The sequence below is a fragment of the Pagrus major genome, chromosome 5 (assembly GCF_040436345.1).
Source record: "Pagrus major chromosome 5, Pma_NU_1.0".
Classification (NCBI taxonomy): domain Eukaryota; kingdom Metazoa; phylum Chordata; class Actinopteri; order Spariformes; family Sparidae; genus Pagrus; species Pagrus major.
Window position 1 is genome coordinate 30,341,254 of NC_133219.1, and position 19,512 is coordinate 30,360,765.

General features: G+C 41.6%; 1 pseudogene; it reads left to right on the forward strand.

The window, feature by feature from the left end:
• The first annotated feature begins 8,899 nt into the window (after positions 1-8,899).
• Positions 8,900-17,199, forward strand: LOC140995688 (uncharacterized; annotated as a pseudogene).
• The last annotated feature ends 2,313 nt before the right edge of the window (positions 17,200-19,512 follow it).

Sequence of the window (19,512 nt, forward strand, 5' to 3'; positions counted from 1 at the left end):
TACTGCTGATCTCCAGAGCCTGATATGCAAGTTAATAATTTAAATATTATCTATGCAGATTTTGAATGGATATCTTGAACTGGTGTCCAAAATTGTTCCCACAAAGGTCCAAGTCATTGACTCTTATGAAATGACATCTATGTGGAGTGGCACGTCAAGGTGGACGAGAATGGTGAGAAGAAAGGTTGTTTTCAAAGGTGTTCACTACAGTTACACATCTTAAAACTGAAATTCTCACTTGATGTATTGGAGTGGGACATTCTGATCGGATCGACATTGGTCTTTGGTCATCAGTGCACTTTGATGACTGTCATTTATGCAACTATTGCACAAATCAATTCTTGTGCATTGAGGTATCCTATCTGTGAAAGGCCACGTATCCAAAGGAGGGACGATCTTTGCTGACCCCTTTGGAGCCACTCCCACTCAATGAAACTGTGCAGAGATTCAACAAGGTCAGAAAATCCAGGATTTATTATGTATTTCATTTAAGTATTTTAAACTAACAGTTTTCTTCCTTTTTTGCTTTAGGGCCTTCATGCGGAAGAAAAAGATTTCATTTTTCAAGGTGGACATACGAGACAGTGAAGTAAGACCATGTACCCTATGAAGCATTTTAAATGTGCAAACTGAGTCTCACTGACAGTAACCTGTGTTTTATGATTGCAGAGCTACTGCTGAAGAACCAAGTGGTTGATTTTCCAGTAGATGAGGTGGGAATCAACCACATTCCTAGAGAATTGGTCCTGACACTAATGGATCAATCTGGTAAGCTTCAATCTATTTATCAACCTAACTGAAAAATCTGCAAACACTTGAACCAGCGTGAAATTGAAATATCTCTTAATAGACAACATGGCACATTTGTGCCACTTCTGTGGGAGAAGGGACCCTTCAGAGACACCTGTGGATAACTGGGTAGGAAGACTTTTAAGTTCTTTACATGAAGTGTGGATGTCCTGTTTCTAAAAATCTCATTTACATATCTTCTTTCAGATTGAATACACAGCAAGTCTCTCATGGTTCCACTGGGTGTGTGCAGGGAAACCCAACTTGGAACATGAGTTTGTGTGTCCTGCCTGCACGTGACACCGACTCTGAGCGCTGCCTCAAGTGACATCCCCTCATGAGCTTGCCGCCACCACAACCCGACCCAGAAAAGCTGAAAATGGATGGATTGTCAAACCCTTGAGCCCTCATGGATCTTTGCCCTCTTGCTTTTACTTTCTCCATATATCTGTACTTTTGTTACTCACAACCTTTGTATATTCTAATAAACGTTGCTTATCTTTCATGGCCTGTCTGAGACATATTTGATTTTGGCCTGTGCTGAATAAAAAATTTGCAGTTTGATGCCTATGTATTCTTGCCAGGGTCTGTGGACCACAGTTTTTGGTCTTATTATTTTGGGGGTTCTTCGAACTGTACTATATCCAGATGATTGCATCAAGAATTTGTGACAACACAATAAGTTTTTAATTGACTGTTTCCAACTGGCAGCTTATTCGTGTTAGAAATCATGACAGTAGCAAAGTGGTGCATAGACACTGTGGTCACAAGTTGATCTGGCCACCTTCTGCATCCAGGAGGTGGCTGTGAGGAGTGAGAGAGGCTATGCAGACTGTCTCTGGTCTGTCTAGTGTAGTGGATCGGTTCCGATGCTGGACAGTTTTTTGTTCCCTCAATGAGTTCGTGTCCCGTATTTGTCTTTTTCCTTTTTCTTTTAAGAGGGTTCATAGTTCTTCTATGTGGTGCATGTTACTCAAACAGGAAGCAAGGACGAGTAGTAAAGTTTATTAGAGATACACATCACAGGAAGAGCAACTCTCCCTTTTCCTGTTTACAACGTCTTCAGTAACAGTCAGCAACGTTCATACAGCGACTGAGGGTCAGACACGTTTCCTCAAACAGGAGCCCAACTACAGATCAGGTTTGTTTTACACAGAGAAAGCCTGAACAAAGAGGCGCATCTGAGGACAGCTACATCTTCTCTTCCCGTGTTCAACATGTGTTGAAGCTGCGACAACCACAGACGCATTCGGCTGAACGGCGGCAGTTAACATAGTCCCGTGTTGATCCAGAACACCGGCTAGTGGGTCTACACAGTCAGGACAGCTGACGATAAACTGACTCCACTTATACTCTGGACTCAACATGGCGGACACTTGTAATGGTGGCTGGTTTAAAGTTACAGGCTGTGTCCAAATTCAGGGGCTGCAGCCCACGAAGGGCGCATTTGAAGGCCAATTACGTCACAACGCTGCGCGAAGGCTGTCCAAATTCGAAGGCTGCTCCACATGCAGCCCACAAATGCAGCCTTCCCCGCCCTCGTTTAGGAGGACGCACCGCTACTGTCCTTCGCGGCCTCACATATCCCAAGATCCTTTGCGCACCGCTGCTCAGTCCCGAAACAGAAGAGGAAGCAAGAGAAAATGGCGACATCAAGTGGCGCAGACATGACATTTAAATTTAAGTAATGGGTTTATACTCGGTTCTAACTCATTTGAACATCCAACGCCAGATATGTTAAACTTCAAGAGACTATAAAACGTCCAAAGTTTAAATTTCAGTTAAAATACGTGACACTGGTACTGCTATGGTAAATATAGTTGTTATTCACCAGTGGGTTAATGTTTATTTTGTAATGTTGATAATTCAATTTAGATTTGACAGATTGTACACACATAAATAAATGTACACGTTTGATAGATTTGAACCAAAACAGACTTTAATGCATGAACACCTGGTGACGCAACCAGGAAATACTCCGAAGGCTGGACCGTCCCATTTAACAACGGTGGACGCGGCCTTCAAGGTCTCTCTGAAGAACCCGGCCTCCGTGGGCCGCAAAGGCCGCGTCCTTGAAGGCTGCAGCCCCTGAATTTGGACACAGCCACAGTGAGTTAGTAGAAATGAAGATGGAGGCACATTGTTGTGTTTCTACTGTCACTAAACTGAGCACACTTTGTGTTCACGAGTCAAACATTTCAAATGTCTTCATTACCTTCAGCTGGAGCTTCACACGGACACAACTGTCAGTCTGCGACACACCGAGCACACAAAGTGAAAGTTAACAGGACACCGGATATAAAGCGAGCCCGCACTTTGTTTCGCGGTGCGCGTGTATGCTAGGCATTACGGTACGAGCGACGAGGAACCAATTTCAAAATAAAAGCGATGATGTGGTGAAAATGTTTTCACATTGATTCATTATTGACAGACTGAATGAATGAATGTGAAAACATGTTCACCACAACATCGATTTAATGTTTTAGCGAGCTTTACCGCAGTAGATTACACAGGAAGTGACAGAAACACTCACTTCCTGTTAGATGTGACTGATTGATTTAAATGTGATCAGACACATTGATCAGTGTGTACAGTGTTCACTTGTTGTTCATTGTGACACCACAGACTGTTAAAACTCTACACACAGCTGTGATTTGTGTTCACAGATCATTTTACATCACTTCTCACATAAATCAGCTTCATCTCAGTTTGCTGCTGTTTCTAATGATGTGAGCAGACCCGTCCCTCTCACACTACATTAATACATCAATACATTCAAAGTCAAACACACAACACAATAGTTTTCATTATTGATCTGTCACATATTGATACTGTCGGGGCTTCTCCTCTGAATCCTCACATCCGACTGACCACAAGTTTGACTGCTGTTAAATCTTTTAATCACATTTAAACACATTAAAGGAGAACAGCAGGAGCAGGTAGTGAATCAGGCCTGACTCCAGAAAGTGTCCGTCCTTACATCCTCTGATAAACATGTCTGAAGGCCACAGGGACAAACGTCTTCCCGTAGGCCTCCGTGTTTTCCTCCCGCGTAGCTGCTCCGATTGGACGGCCACATTCCAGCTCCACCTGTTGGGGAACTTACCTGGTGATCATGTGGGTTTGATTGGAGCAGAGCAGAGACGCTGCCCCCTGCAGGCTGCTCTGAGTCACTGGCTTCACACTGACTTCAGTCTAATACAACAGGTGGAGATCAAAGTACAGTGGTGAGTGTTGTTCTATCAGTTATCATGTGCTGGAGTTTTATTAGAGTTCACACACAAGAATTCAACCAGCTGCAGCTTCATTAACATTCAAACACATTCAGTAAATGTAAAGAGAGCAGGTCTGTCTCAGTCTGTGCTCTGGGATTTAGTCCTACACTATGTGGACAAAAGTATGTGGACAGCTCAGCATTCATCTCTATTTACTTTGTATAGTACTTTATACTCAAACAGCTGCTTCACAAACACACATATGTACTGTAGTGCTTCATGCAGCATTAATAGGGAGTTCTGGGTTAAATTTGGCTGTCGATAATAATTAATGATCATCAGGGATAATTATTAATTATGATAAATAATAAGATCCAATTTTCATTAGATCACCTCGGGGCACCACCCTTGAAGAAGGGAAAAGAGCCAATTCACCAAATCAGTCTCAGAAAAAGGTACTAAACTGTTAGTTTGTAACCAGCGCCGCCCCTCCCTACACGCAGAACACGCGCTGTGCGTAGGGCCCCACGATCCATGGGGGGCCCCATTTTGCGCAAGGGGACACATTCTCTGCAAATGCGCAAAGGATGCGCATCGCTGCCGTGAGGCGCGCGTAGAGCACCAAGTCAGCCCGAGGCAGGAGAGAAAAAAAAAAAACGAGTAATCTGACACCGCACACGTTGGCGCAATGATTGACAGCACGCAGCATCTGACCAATCAGCGGTCAGATGCGCCGACAGGCAGTTGGATGCAGGTGGAGAGATGGCCTCCAAACGGCAATATGAATCGGGAGAAAGCAAAAGAAAGACAAAGTCAAAACAAGAGGAGGAACACCCCAGCTGCTAGCCTGCTAATCATGAGACAGAAGAGAGGATAATTCTGGACTGGAGATTAAATTTTCCAGCGGCCCTGATTATCATTTATTGAATGTCTTGTTAACTGCATATACATTCACCTCTGTTGAAAAAGGAGTGGTTAATTGACCAGTTGGTGGTCGTATGTTGGCTCAGGTTTATAGCCTATCAATCTATGCTATCAATAGAAGTTTTGGGCTATTTTTATGGAGGTAAAATGTCGCCATCTCTTGGTGAATTTAAGATAATCCTTTATTTGACCCACAATGGAGAAATTTAAAGCGTTGCAGCAGCAAACAGCAGTATAGGAATATAGAACCTAAGTACAAAATGTAAAAATAAGTATATAAAAATATTTAAATATCAAATAGCGGCAATAGCTCAGTCCGTAGGGACTTGGCTTGGGGGCTTAGATGTGGCCGGTTCAAGTCCCGCTCGGACAAAAAAAAAAAAAGTATGATGTGAACTAGTAATGGAGAATACTAGTTCACATCCTGGGCATTGCCGAGGTACCCTTGAGCAAGGCACCGACCCCTAACAATGCTCATTGGGCGCCGCCTTGTGTGATTAAAATAGTATAATAAAATAAAATCATAATGAATATAATTATTATTTGCATTAATTTTAATCTTTGTGAGGCTAGTGTTTACATTAATTTCATTGTGTAATTTACCATTAAGACCAAAACAAATCTTAATAATCTGCTTGTATGATGGATTTCTTGTCATAACAGGGTCAATGCTTAAGTTTGTTACTAAGGGTGACATGGAGCCAGCGCCCAGTACGTCACAAGGGCCATCAAGCACCATGTCTACTGAAGCAGCCTGCATCTGTAAAAGGCTTGTTCCATTGTTGAAAGAGGCTGTTCATTTGATTTGTTCCTACTAATAAAGGTTGTAAACCTAAATGGCCTTTCATGATACAGTCATTTTGTAATGGGGGGGGGGGGGGGGGGGGGACTCAAAATAAAATTCTGCTTAGGGCCCCAATTTGGCCAGGGGCGGCCCTGTTTGTAACTCTGATTAATAATTAATTAAAAACTACAACCAAAATGACCATAACAGCTGTAACGGTCGAAGCATTTTGGATCCTTGACAGAGTCGACAACATGAAGATGAAAACACACTAACTAACATGTACTATATACAGGTGTGTGTGTGTGTGTGTGACCTGATGCCAGGTTATAGAAGATGGTTAGCTGCATGTAAAGACTCTGAGTCTGTGTGAAGCATCATTCAACTAACGTCAAATTAGCCGTGTAGCAAAGCAAACTACCAACAACCTGACCTGAGATCACAATAACACCAACAGTGAACAAACACAGACTGAACAGATGTGAGGGCGACAGGTCAAGGAGCAGATGTTCATACGTGGAGTAGAAGATCTTCAAGCTCAAAGGATTGCACATGAGCAGGTCAGCATCTACAGTAGAACATTACTGGTGCTGTTTCCTGATAAACACCTACAACTGTTTGTGTTTGTACAGTATATTGATCATGTAACTTGGACACACAATAATCAGAATCACAGTTTTTCACCATTTGAATTTGTGTTTTGGTGCAGAACAATAAACACAGTCAGTAGAAACATGTAAAGAAAGATAAAGGGCTGCTACTTCAAAACAATGTTATATAAACTGGGACATCTGTCCAGTTTTGTCCAGGACTGTCTAAAGTATGGACCATTGAAAGTGTAAATGTTCACAGTAATGCTGAGGACAGTCGAGCTCTGCTCCATAAAAATATCTCATCATGTTGCTCATCTGTTGCTTTACAGGCAGAATTTTACAATCTATAATTATAATATTTTACAAAGGAAAGGCTTTGATGCTTCCTCTTTTTTGGGATTGGAGAGATTTATTAGAGAGAGATGAGAGTGTGTTGGCAACGATGTAGAACGTTGATATTTACCAATAATGTAAAATGATATTTCTAGCTGTTTCAGTATTGAGGTACAGTCAGACTACATTCATCACTTTGCATGGACATACTAACCTAACAAAGCTGTTATTGTGAATCAGGTGAGGGTTTCCTGTCTCACTCACCTGCACAGCAGCAGAGGGCAGAGAGAGAGAGACGCTGTCACAAGAGACCTGATCACACAACAAATGACTGTAGAGACATTTTCTACATTTCCTCTGATGAGCTGTTGCTCTCTGCTGATCTGTCTTGTGGGTCTGTCAGTGACATCTCACGCTGTCGCGTTGTCAATGATGATGTTTTGTCACTGCGTCAGAAAATGGATGTGGCTTGAGAGCTTGTAAAAAGTAGCAGTTAAGTCTCTGGTCAATGCGTGGGAGTCGGCAGTCTGGACAGTTATCATGCAGTTTAGCTACAGTAGCTACATATGAAAGTGTATAAAGAAGTGTGTGCAGTCATTACAGTAAGTACTTAGTAATGAACATTTATAACATTTTGAAGACATTATTTTAAGCTCAGCGTTCTTCATCATTTTACACATAATGACGGTTAATTGTCGTGTTGTTGTGAAAATTGATAATATATAAGAAAAAGTGAGCTGTTTTATTTTGGATGATTAAAAACCCACTTCAGATCACAACCCTGGCTCCATTAGACAGCAGGGATTTTCTATTCATCCAGCGCCCAATAAAATTCAGATTTTAATTATAGAGGTGAATTTGAAAAGTGTCAGCTGAACACCATGAATCGTTATGGTGCATTACAACATAAATCATTAAAGTGTCAAGGTAAACTCAGGCAGGTAAACTGCAGTGTGGGAGTCAGATACTGAGAGTCTTTGAGAAAGAGTCATTTACTGATGAACATGCAACAATATATATATATATATATATATAATAATATAACAGAGAGAGAAACCTATTAATATATGTCATAAGGTCATATGGTCCTCTCACAAACCATGGATGCACAACATCTTCATCTTCACTGATCTTCACTGAGAGACGAACAAATGTTTCTCAGAGATCAACAAAGTGTTTGTTTTAGTTAAGGTGGTTTTTCTTTTCTTTTCTTTCACTTGAATTCCTCCAGATGTCCATCGTTCCCATTTCTTCTGAGGACAGCTTTACTCATTCTGACGTGTGTTTTTCATTTCCTTTTAAACTGGTTGTATCTAGACAGTGGTTCATGACTATGTTGAAGTCCCCCACAAATTAAAATACCTTCTGGTTCTGTTGCTGTAACATTAAATAAGGATTTGAAGAAGTGCTTGTTGCTTTCTGGAGGTGCATGTACATTTATCAACGTGACAGGTTCAGTCTCTAGTTTTCCCTTGACTAGTTCACATCTTCCCTCTTCATCCTTCATTTCCTTTTCACTAACAAATGTAGTTGTATTTGTCAGTATTTGAAATATATACATTTTCATATATGGATGTCACTGATCGATCAATACGTTTATTGATTGATATTCTGTATATTTTGAGTATATATTTCTTTTTGAACAGTGGATTCCCTGTGACTGGTGTAACAGAGTTAAAAATGCACTTCATTCATTCTGATTTCCATTTTGTATTTGTGAATTGTATTAATCATTAATGACTCTGCTGAGTATGGGTGTTTTGATCTCATTGAGTTACTTTAATTTAACATTATTTTATTAATGTTTCCTGTGTCATTTCTTGCCACACGTCATCTTTTCTGAACCTCCTCAGCTTCCGTTGTCCCGACTGACCCTCACAGTGCCGCCTTGCATTGCTCGGGGTGAGTTGTGTGGAAAAATGCTGCTATTGAACATTTATGTTGTAAACTTTAATGTATATTGGTGACTGTTAAAACTATTAAAGCTGCAGTTGGTAATGTTGGACAGCTAGCAAGATTTGAAAGTGCCAAAGCCACACCCCGACTATGGCTGTGCAATATGATCAAAATGTCATATCCTATAACCTCTTCAATAATCAAGAAGCCCCCGGCTGCAGTACGCAGATCGGGGAGTGGCTTAATGTGGGCGGAGTAACACGTTTGACTCCGCCCACTTGCCCCCACATTAAACCGCTGAAGAAGAAGAAGAATGTGTGTCTGAGAGAGAAGAAGCAGACAGTACAGTTCATACATTTGGCAAAATGGAGGTAAGAACATTCTACTTTACAATATTTCAATTCAGACAAGGAAGGAAGTAACATCATTTTATTTTAAAACAAGTTATGCTCTGTATGTATTTGCATTCTACACCTTGATGATACACCAAGTTATGAGCTTTGTCATTAGTTATTAGCTTTTGCTAATTATCTTACGGCATGGCTGGACTGGTAATCTGGTATACAGAGCATTTTCCCGGTAGGCCGACGTACTTTTGGGGGGAAAATATTATGCAGAGTTTTCACGTGCATTTCATGAATATAAACCTGGACTTCAAATCTCCTTTTCTGAGTTTTAGATTAATATTTATATCTGACTTATTTGTCAGTGTTTTGTTATGTTTTTGTGATAGTTATTACATGCTAACTAGCAACCTAAAGTAAAGCAGGTGTAACAGTAAATGCTGTGATTTAAGCAGATTTAAAAAGCTGCCATTCACAAGCATTAGACAATCTAATAGCCTATCATCTGAATAATCTGCAGGAAAGATCAACTGATGTTTAATTAATGAAATATTGTGTTGCTTGTGCTGGTTGAATAAAACAGAAGATCGGGATATGGAATAACAATCAAATGGTAAATCACAGTAGTAGGCTAGTATATAAAAAGATCTGATCAATTGTATTGGGCCGGTCTGGGCCAAAAATGCCAGGGATGACTTTTTGTCCCAGTCCAGCTCCAGCTGTCATGTTAGCAGACGTCAGCCGCTCTTCCTTGTTGAGAAAGTACCTGTTAGCATCCATGACATGACATGAACAATATTTGTTGTTGAGGTGAAAAATTATTTAATATATTTTGTCTTGTGGATTTCTAATTGCTGTGCCTTTTATGTCTATTCTTTTCCCCTCTGATATATAGAGACACATTAGTTTACTATTGGACGGTGCACCAACCATTACTAAATGCACCAACAGTGAACTTTTCCACTGTCCTTACTGTAAATATGTGGGTGCAAAACATATGGTTGACAACCATATAAAAGGCCATTCCTCACTAAAACACAAAGGTGCGTATCTTACATATTACACAAATTAATTAATTAGTATTTTGTCACAGTGTGAATCTTGTTCCCTTCATTCCTCTCTTACAGAATTCACAATGATCAAGTGTGGCTTAAGTTGTCGGACGACAGCACATTTTCATTGCTGCTATTGTGCAGCAACAATTATAAATAGATTGCACTTCATAAGGCATTTACAAATACACCAGGAGGAGGAGCATGCTGCAGCCCCCACACAGCACCCATTGGCCCCCGCTCAGCATCCAGAGGCCCCCACACAGCACCCATTGGCCCCCGCTCAGCATCCAGAGGCCCCCACACAGCACCCATTGGCCCCCGCTCAGCATCCAGAGGCCCCCACACATCACCCATTGGCCCCCACACAGCACCCATTGACCCCCACACAGCCCTCTGTGGCCCCCACACATGACCCATTGGCCCCCGCTCAGCATCCAGAGGCTCCCACACAGCACCCATTGGCCCCCGCTCAGCATAAATTCACTTGTCCTCACTGCAAGGTGAAGTTAAACAAAAAAAAATTCAAAACACACTGCAAGAGGAAGCATACCCACCACTTTGAGACTGTGTCGAAGGACAGATTTTTGGCCTGTCAGTGTGTCGATGGTAAACATGGTGTGTTTGCAGTTGAGAAATCTTTTTGTGGTCCAGCAACACTCATACATGTGATCAAGAATACTTGGGGGCCAACACAGAAGGTGTTGTGTGAGGTCGACCAGTGTCGTCTGAACGCTGACTTTGCTCGAAGGAGCGGGATGTTGCCTTTCAAGTGCCACCACATACAATCTTTATTGTATTGCCCACGCACTGACAGTCAAACCGTGACACTAACAGAGGAGGCCTTGGAAACAATGGTGGACAATAAATGGTTTGGTGAGGAGCGTAAAGCCAGCCTCTTGCGTTGGCAACAAAATGCTGATGCAGAGGGTGTGCCTCTGTCTGTGCACCTGACTGTGGGTGGTCAACCATCCAAATTTCATATCTCTGTTTATGTAACAAAGATAACCTATTATAGTAGGTTGGGAAGAGTGATTGTGTTGTATGACACAAAGCAAAACAACTGGCATTGTCTCTGCTCTAAACAGAAACAGTCTTGCATACACAAAGCTGTTGAAAAAAAGCTGTTAAATGGCATCTGTTTGTCACAAAGAGGGAGCTATTTAGGAAGGTGAAGAGCACAGAGGCAGAGACACTCAATCCAACCCAGACCACCACAGATCAAAATGTAAGTGAGTCTAAAGAGGACAGTTATCCACCAGATGACAGACGAATCGCAAGGATGCTTAATTACCTCCTCACCAACAAAAAGCTCCCTGCAGATTTACCCCAGGCTCTCATAGAGCAGTCGAGAGAGGGAAGAACAAAGAAGAACTGTGTTTTTAGGAATATCAACATACAGGAAATCATGCCTGAACTGTGGCATGATTTACAGATACCAGGAGTGGGAGGAGGGTATCCACAACTTCGATGACCGCATCATCCTGTCTCTGCACTTGTGTCTGATGATAAGGAATGCACTACAGGTGAGTGCATATAATTCAATAATGTATTGTGCTCGCTGAAAGGTTGATTGATTTTCTCTATTATGTGATAGATTTTAATTTCTTTACATCCTTTTTTGAGCGACCCAACTTCTAAACTTAAGTAATAATAATAATAATAATATTAATAATAATAATATATTATCCTTGCTTATTCCTCCTTTATTATAATTTATTCATTACAGATCATTACTGTAAAACAAATGGTGATTGAAGATGCAACTCTAACAAAATATATAACTTACATTTTGAAACATTGGAATACTCCTGTTTCTCATCATTTTCCAGACCCATACAGCTATCAGCAAAGTGATCGAAATAATAGAGACAACAGAGAAGGTGTCCTTTCCGAACAAGGAGAGAGTTCTTCAGGCACACCTTCATTTTGAGGCCCTTACCAACCATGACTACACTTACAGTTGTGTGTCATGTGGATACAGCCCAGCGGTTGTTGTGATGGATCTTCACAAGAAAGGCGTTTTCAATATGCCAGGTGAGTTTGATAAGCTGTTTTTTCACATATTTTAGCTTCATTGTTTGTACAGCACCTCATCTCTCTCTGAATTTTAGTAAGTGTAACATCATATTAACCATGCCCTTGAATAACACTGCATCAACTGTTGTGCTCAGAGTGTTTTTAGTAATTGAGCTATGAATAACAAACTACTGTTTTAACAGTGAGAGAAATCCCAAGTCCACCTGAAAATTACGATGGTCATGTGGACATAAACAACCTCTGGGACGCTGTGGCCACAGAAATGATCCGTCGTGGATTAATTCCATGTAAGTCTTGTGAAAAGACAGAACAGCTTAAGAACAGTGCAAGAGAGAGTAAAGTATAATAATATGTGGTTAATTTTTGTGATAATAATAGCTAATACTCATCACGTTTGTTCACAAAGGTGGTCGGAAGAACCCTTTTGTTGTGTTACCATCACTGGGCCCCCTGGATTGGGCCACACACCCGGAGGTCTAATTCAGTCTTAAACACAGAATTTGAAAAAATGCAAAGCCCCAAAATGTCAAATGATGGGGATGATGAAAACCTTAATGACGATGAGAAAATTATTGAGGAGCGGCTCATGGATGAGCTTGTGAACTTGAAGGTGAATTAGTTGATGAAATATGCAAAATCCACTTCTTTGTGCTAGCAAAAATTATGTCTATGCTTTATTAACAATATCAACTTCATTGCATTTTCACAACAGGTAGAGGAGGTCAGGGCACTGTGCAAACAGTGTGGTGTGGACGACAAAGGGTCCAAGGTGGATCTTGTCATGAGACTGTCTGAGAAAATGTCTAATAGAGTCACCTACAACAAGCTGTTTGAGAAGGTGTGGGGTGCCTCTGGTAAGTGAAATGATATGGACTGTTGACGATTATTCCACTTTGTTATATGTTGTTGTGTTAAAGAAAGTACAGTATCATTATGTAGTTATGTAGGTTAGCTATACATGCTCCTGATGTCAGTTATTACTGTTTTCTTCTGTTGTTTCACAGCTGGTTGGGCAGTTATCACCTGTCCATGTGGGGTTGTGTATTCAGTCAAATTCAACCTTAGAGCAGAGAGTCCACGTGACTTTGTGGATCTCTTGCTGTCCTGGAAACACTTTCCCAATGTGTCAGTGTACGATTATGCCAGGGGGCTGGCACCGCACGCCAACCGCAGGCAGCCAGGAATCTTTGCCCCTTTTCAAGGAAGGTTACTGGACCCCACCCCAGAGAACGTTAAGCAGGCCTCAGAGGGCAAGGTTCATGTCAACATGCCTTGGCTGAAGCTTCTGACGATGCCAGCTGACAAAGATGGTCACCCTCTCACTGGGTCCTCACAGCAGTGGCGTATCCAGGACATTTTTACTGGGGTGGCCAAGAAGGGACACAAAGCTAGTGTGGGGTGGCCATGGCATAGCCAAGTTTAATACCACGTACGCAGCCGACCGCGGTTCGAATCCCGGCTGGACGTCCTTTGCTGCATGTCACATCCCCTCTCTCTCCCATGATTTCCTGTCTCGTAACTGTCAAATAAAGGTGTCTATGCTGGTAAAAAAAATCTTTTTAAAAAAAGTCATTTTTTAAAATTCCATTTCCACCTATCACAGTCCTCAGGAATCTCTGGTTATTTTAACATGTCTATTTTTAATCAGTAATTATGTTCAGGATAGGGTACACATTTTCTAAAAGCCATTTCCTTGGAGTGGATTAAAGTCCTCATCTCTTCACAAGTTAGATTAGGGTAGCAAAATTCAACTGCTCTTAACTCATCCTGTAGAATAACATGAATCAGTCATCAGCTCATCATCTGTGTCACCTGTACTGTTACCTGTGTTTGCTTTACTAATTGAGGCGCCATCTTGTGGTTACATAAAAACACAGCAATCCCGGCAACAGAACAAACCAAAAACTTCAAATCAAAGCTTAATACTTAAAGATAGGCCTTATTAAAAAGTTTATTTGTAAGCAAAAGATAAACTAAGCTTGTAAGGAAAAAACAGAAATATTTGTTGTTCTTTACATGCTTAGTTTATGTTATTATTTAGCTTAGATATCATTTGTTGGAGATACTGGAATTTGATTTTTTTTGGTTTGAGCAGATTCTTTTAAATAACCTGTTTTACTCACTGTCAACAGACCAACATGAATGTTTTCATAGTGAATGTATGTTGTCATTAAATCACCAAGGTCTGAAGAAGACAGATTGCAGGAAAGAAAAAGGCGACGAGAGCACAAAGGACAACAGGTGAGAGGTCATGTGATTAATTAGTCTTGTAGTCAAACTATTGCTGCAGACTAAAGCACAATCCCTCCACTTATTTCAGGATCTGGAAGTGGTCCCTCCAAAAAAGTTCAGGCATTCAGAATCTGTCTCCGAAGCATCAGGTATTGTTCAAAGCAGTATTATTGTACACACATCCATCAAGGTTGTAGAGGTGGGATGTCACAGAGCTGGTTTCGCAGTCATTTCTCCATTTTCATTAAACCAGTATACTTAAAACCAGCTACTGGTCTTTTTTACATCTTGCATTGTTATTGTGCCTAGAAGAACTACAGTCTGTTTCCTTTCTAGAGGAAGCTGAGAACTTACCAGAACTGGGACCGGGGAACGGGGTATGTTGCCTGCTGTGGGCTTTTCTTATTTCACTGTTTTCTGCCTTCTCCAACCTTTATTTTAATAATTGTTTTCTTTATTTTTGATTAGGAGGATGCCTTGCTTAGGGACACCATTGAGGCAGCAAGGTGCTGTGGCAGAGAATCATTCAAGGGAAAACTTTCCCTTCCCCAAGTCATCACCATGGACAAGGAAGATCGCTTGAGGGCAGTGGAACGGCTACGGATGTCTATGAGGGGCCAAACAAGACATAATTCATTCTGGCCTGCTCACACACACACATTCTACTTCCACACACACACATTCTACTTCCACACACGTATATTTTTTCATTTTTCATGTAAAGGAAAATATATGTGTCTATATATGTCTGAAGAAAATATATGAATGTAAAAGAAGAATATGTGTGTGTGAGAGAAAGTATAGTGGAAAAGGAAGTAGTTTAGTGGAAAAGTGCTGTGATTGGCTGTTCGGGTGGGACTGGGTGGGACTCCCTGAAAACTACTTTTGTGAAGGGACGACATTTTTCCTCTGGTGCTTTACTGTTTATTTTTCATGTTAGCCTGTTGAGCCTGGCAGCAGCACTGTCTGTGGCTAACCTGGCTAATTTAGCATCGCTGGACCTATGAAGTATTTAAAAATGTTACTGAGGGACAGCTAAAGGAGGATGAGGTGGTGTGTAAATGACTGTATGAGTTTTAAGTTACGTGAACATGACATGAGCAGTAGAGGTATATAAGTTATATAATTTAGAGCTGCAGCTAACGTAAGTTACTGTGCATGGCATCGCAGACAGCTAAGCCGTTAGCCTCGCTGTGTCTCTGCCAGGCGCAACACTAAAGCAGCCTCCTGTAAGTCAGTCAACAGGTTTTACATTTTATCATCTGTTAGTCAAACAGTGATGACTCCTGAGGCACGTTTTATGATGAATGCAGGACATGAATCCATCACTACCCTCAGAATATCAGTATTGCATTTGACAGTGGATTATTGATTAAGCTAAATATCCCACTGAGCTTCGATGATGTCATTCTGCATAATAATTAGCCATGTGCTTCTGTTTGTTTGAACACTGGACAGATGAGGAAAGATACATTTGCCTCAAATTAGATTCATTTCAGATCATTTTCTGTTTTCTCCAGCACATCAGAATGAATTGTAAATAAAGGGCAATATAATTGGCTAAATGTAAATTTGCCTCTGTCCTCCATCAGCCATCTGACCATGGCAACAGGGAGTGATGGGCTGGGCTAGTTGAGTACAAGTGAGCAGGTAAGTCATGGTCAGATGGCTGATGATGGACATAAGCAGCCACAGTGATTAAGACATCTACTCTAATGTAAATGAGGTGCTTGGGTGCATAAAAAAGAATCAAAACAGACCTTGTTGTAAAAAAATCCCCCTGCAGAGGCCAGTTTCAACCAAAATGTTATTATGGGGGGTCTGTGTATTTTTCTGCTTGTCCCTACTGTCAACAGCTCCAAGTCTCCCCTGTTGCTGTCATGTTGTCCTGAATTGCATTATAAACAACCCAGAGCATCACTAGGAGAGTGTCAGTCACAACACAGACCACAGTCTAAAGCAAATGCTCTATTTAATCAATCTCTTCCTCCATACTGGCAAACAATGATTTGTAATCATTTGTTTGCAAACTGTTTGCAGCTGTTGCATTTATTTGAGATGATTTTGGAGTAAACTGTAACTGTTCTGCACACAGGCCAACATACCACTACAAGACCGACCCTGCAGACACCACCACATCTTTGACAGACAGAGCTGACAAACATGTTGTGAGTTTCCAAATATCCCTTAATTTCTGTATATATATTTATTAGTTGCCTGTTTATTCGCTTAAACTAACACAGTCTGGTTCAGTGTTTGAACTCTCTCTGTAATATTACTTTCAGGCTCAGTGGCAGTCAGTCCTGTCTCTCCGACAGTCTTAAGTGATGTGGAGATGCTCAGCCATCACTACTGAGGCCTTCAACAGTGTAATCCTGTGATTGTGCATAAAAGCATGGTAGGTGCAACTACTGACAATATTCAAAGAAACAGAGAACACGACCATGTTCAAATCAAACAGGAATAATACTTTTAGTGCTCAAAATAATTCACACGCCTACACTAAAATAAACATACTAATAAATGTTTCCAAATGTCACAACACCTTTATCAGGCCACATCGACACAGAGAGTCCTTACAGAAGGACAATTGAACAAAGAAAGTATTTAAATGTAATTGTCAACATGTTGTTGTCATTTGGGTTTTAATACAGTAATCACCTTGACTTTAGTACTGAGATCACCGTACCACTACAAGCTTCTCCTTCATTCAAAAGCACATTCATGCAGTGGTTGGGTGCATGGTTGCGACTGATTAATCATGACCGTATAATAGAAGTAACAGTGGTTCTGCCATATTTTACAGATCATCAGAGTGACCTGATGATGCTGTGTTTGAGGTTCTCCTGGACCCCGCCAGACTCTCTGCAGTATGAGAGACCATCAGAGGAGGAAGGTATTGTTGGGCGGGTGTTGCTTCAGTCAAGCAAAAGCCCGCAAGACAACGGCCAGCAGCATCAGGAAGTATCAGTATCCACAGAAGAGGCATCAGGATGACCTGTGTGACCTGAGAGCTCCATTATCAGCTGACACGACTTCAGTATAAAAGAAACTTGATTTCAGGACATGATCTGGACAGTTTACATAAAAATTAAAATGTTTCCTACTTTTATCTATACCTAATTTATCCTCATTGGCACTGAATACAGTGGTTTGTTTTTAATGAAAGTTTTTGTCTTCTTTGAATTCAACACTAAGGGCACTGTGGCATTAGAGAAAAGACAGTCTGGGAAGAGTTTTGCCATTAATCCTTTAGTAAATAGTGACTGTAAGCATCACACGTCAAACTTATTATTGTGTTGACAGATCACAATATATTGTATTGAATATTGGGTATGGTATTTTGAAAGGGTATCAAACAATCTGCACGTTTGACACATTTTAAAGCATAAATCCGGGTTGATATCCTTAAACACTTGAATCTTAATGTGGTGTTTTCAGAGTTTGAAACCACTTGAAATTGTAACTGCATTACTTTCATAAAAATCGTTTCATAGTGGCTCGGCCGGGTTCTACAGGATGCCAGGTCTACTTATAAGCTGTGTCCAAATTCAATCTTTGCATCCTTCGAAGGATCCGGCCTTTGCGGCCTCCGAAGGCCGGGTCCTTCAGAGAGACCTTCGACGGCCGCGTCAACCGTTGTTAAATGGGACGGTCTAGCCTTCGGAGTATTTCCTGGTTGCGTCACCAGATGTTCCCGTCCTTACCCTTACGTCACGATTTCTGCCGCCCAGGACCGCGAAAGAGAGTTGACTGAATGGATTTTATGGTTTTCTGAACGTCTAACATTTTGAAAGTGAAGGCTTTTAAAGCTTTACTTCCAACAGCATAATGCTAATTTATGCCATATGCTAATGCATTACCAGCGTCACTTAACGTAACTGAAAGTCAAAATCTGGAGGTTTTCCAAGTCCCCTGAAGTTTAACATATCTGGTGTTGGATGTTCAAATGAGTAAAAACCGTTTCAATCTGTTACTTGTTTTTCCAGGGGTACTTCTTGTTACTCCTTGCAGCACTGAGTACCTCTTTGTCTGTTGTAAAACTGTGAACAGGACTGCTCAAAGCTGAGAGTGATCAGGAGCTCACTTCTCATGAGCTCCGTGGAGCAGCTGATAGACAGCATGTCAGGCAGGTCAGCTACTTGACAGAGAGCCGCCCACCTGGCAGCCACACCTTTGGACTTCCAGTCATCTTCAGCATCTTCTTTGAGCCTCTTCAGAGTGGGTTTTGCTGTGGAGCATTCATCATAAGGTTCATCCATGTTGACTTTATGGATGAGGTTGAGCTTGGTGGTCACCCTCTCAATGTCACTGAAGGTCAAGGTGCCATGGTGCAGAGAGGGAGGTTGCAGTGAGAACAGCCAGTTGTCTCCTGAAAAGTTGATCCATTTCTCAACATATGAGAGTGCTGTGCTGAGAAATGCAGTAAAATCTGCCCTTGCCATGTCTGCATCACGTGGACGGAGACGCTGCAGCTTCACTTTAGTTCAGTAGCCACAGAACTGGTCGTCTCGTCTCTGTGAGCTTTTGCTTGAAGTTCTCCATGATGGAAAATAACTCAACACAGGTGGTTTCATCACTCTCCAGCTTCTTTACAACTTCCTCAGAGACAGAGAGGATATGATTGCAGAAGAGAAGGTAAACTCCACGATGTCTCCATCACCCTCAGTTGAGTCCTCACTGAGCTTTAACAAAGCTCGAAGTTGTTTGGGACGCTCCCCCCCAGGCTGATGAAGAAAGATTTCAGTGCAATCCAGGTTTGCATTAGCCGGGTGATGGCTGGATTAAGGGAGAGCCACCTGGTTGTGACGTGTCGTAGAACTTCCTGGAACTCAACATCACAAAACTCTCTGAGTGATTGTCTTCGTTTGGCAGATGTGGAAAAGCAGCCAAAGACCTTCAGCACAACATCTCCACATCTACAGTGAGCTGGTGAAGAGCATGCTTCACTGTGTTGTGCACAATGTGGGCATGGCAGTCTCCTTGCAGCAGATCTTTTTGTTTCTTCTTCAGGTTGGTGAAGACAGAGTTGTGCATTCTGTAATTCACATGTGTATTGTCTGCACTAAATGCTGCCACTTGATCAAATGATGAGCCAAATGTGTCAAGCGACTGCTCTATGAGAGCTACAGTCCCAGCAGCGACTCATCTGCATTTTCCATGAGATCCAGCATTTTGTTGGTGACCCCGCATTCTGGACCAAAGTATTGAACAGCAAGGGGGAACATCACCCACTGCCTTTGGAGCAGGGCCATCTTTAACCCCTGCCTCTGCCTTTGTTCTCCCTACAGTCATTTCTTTTGATCCAGT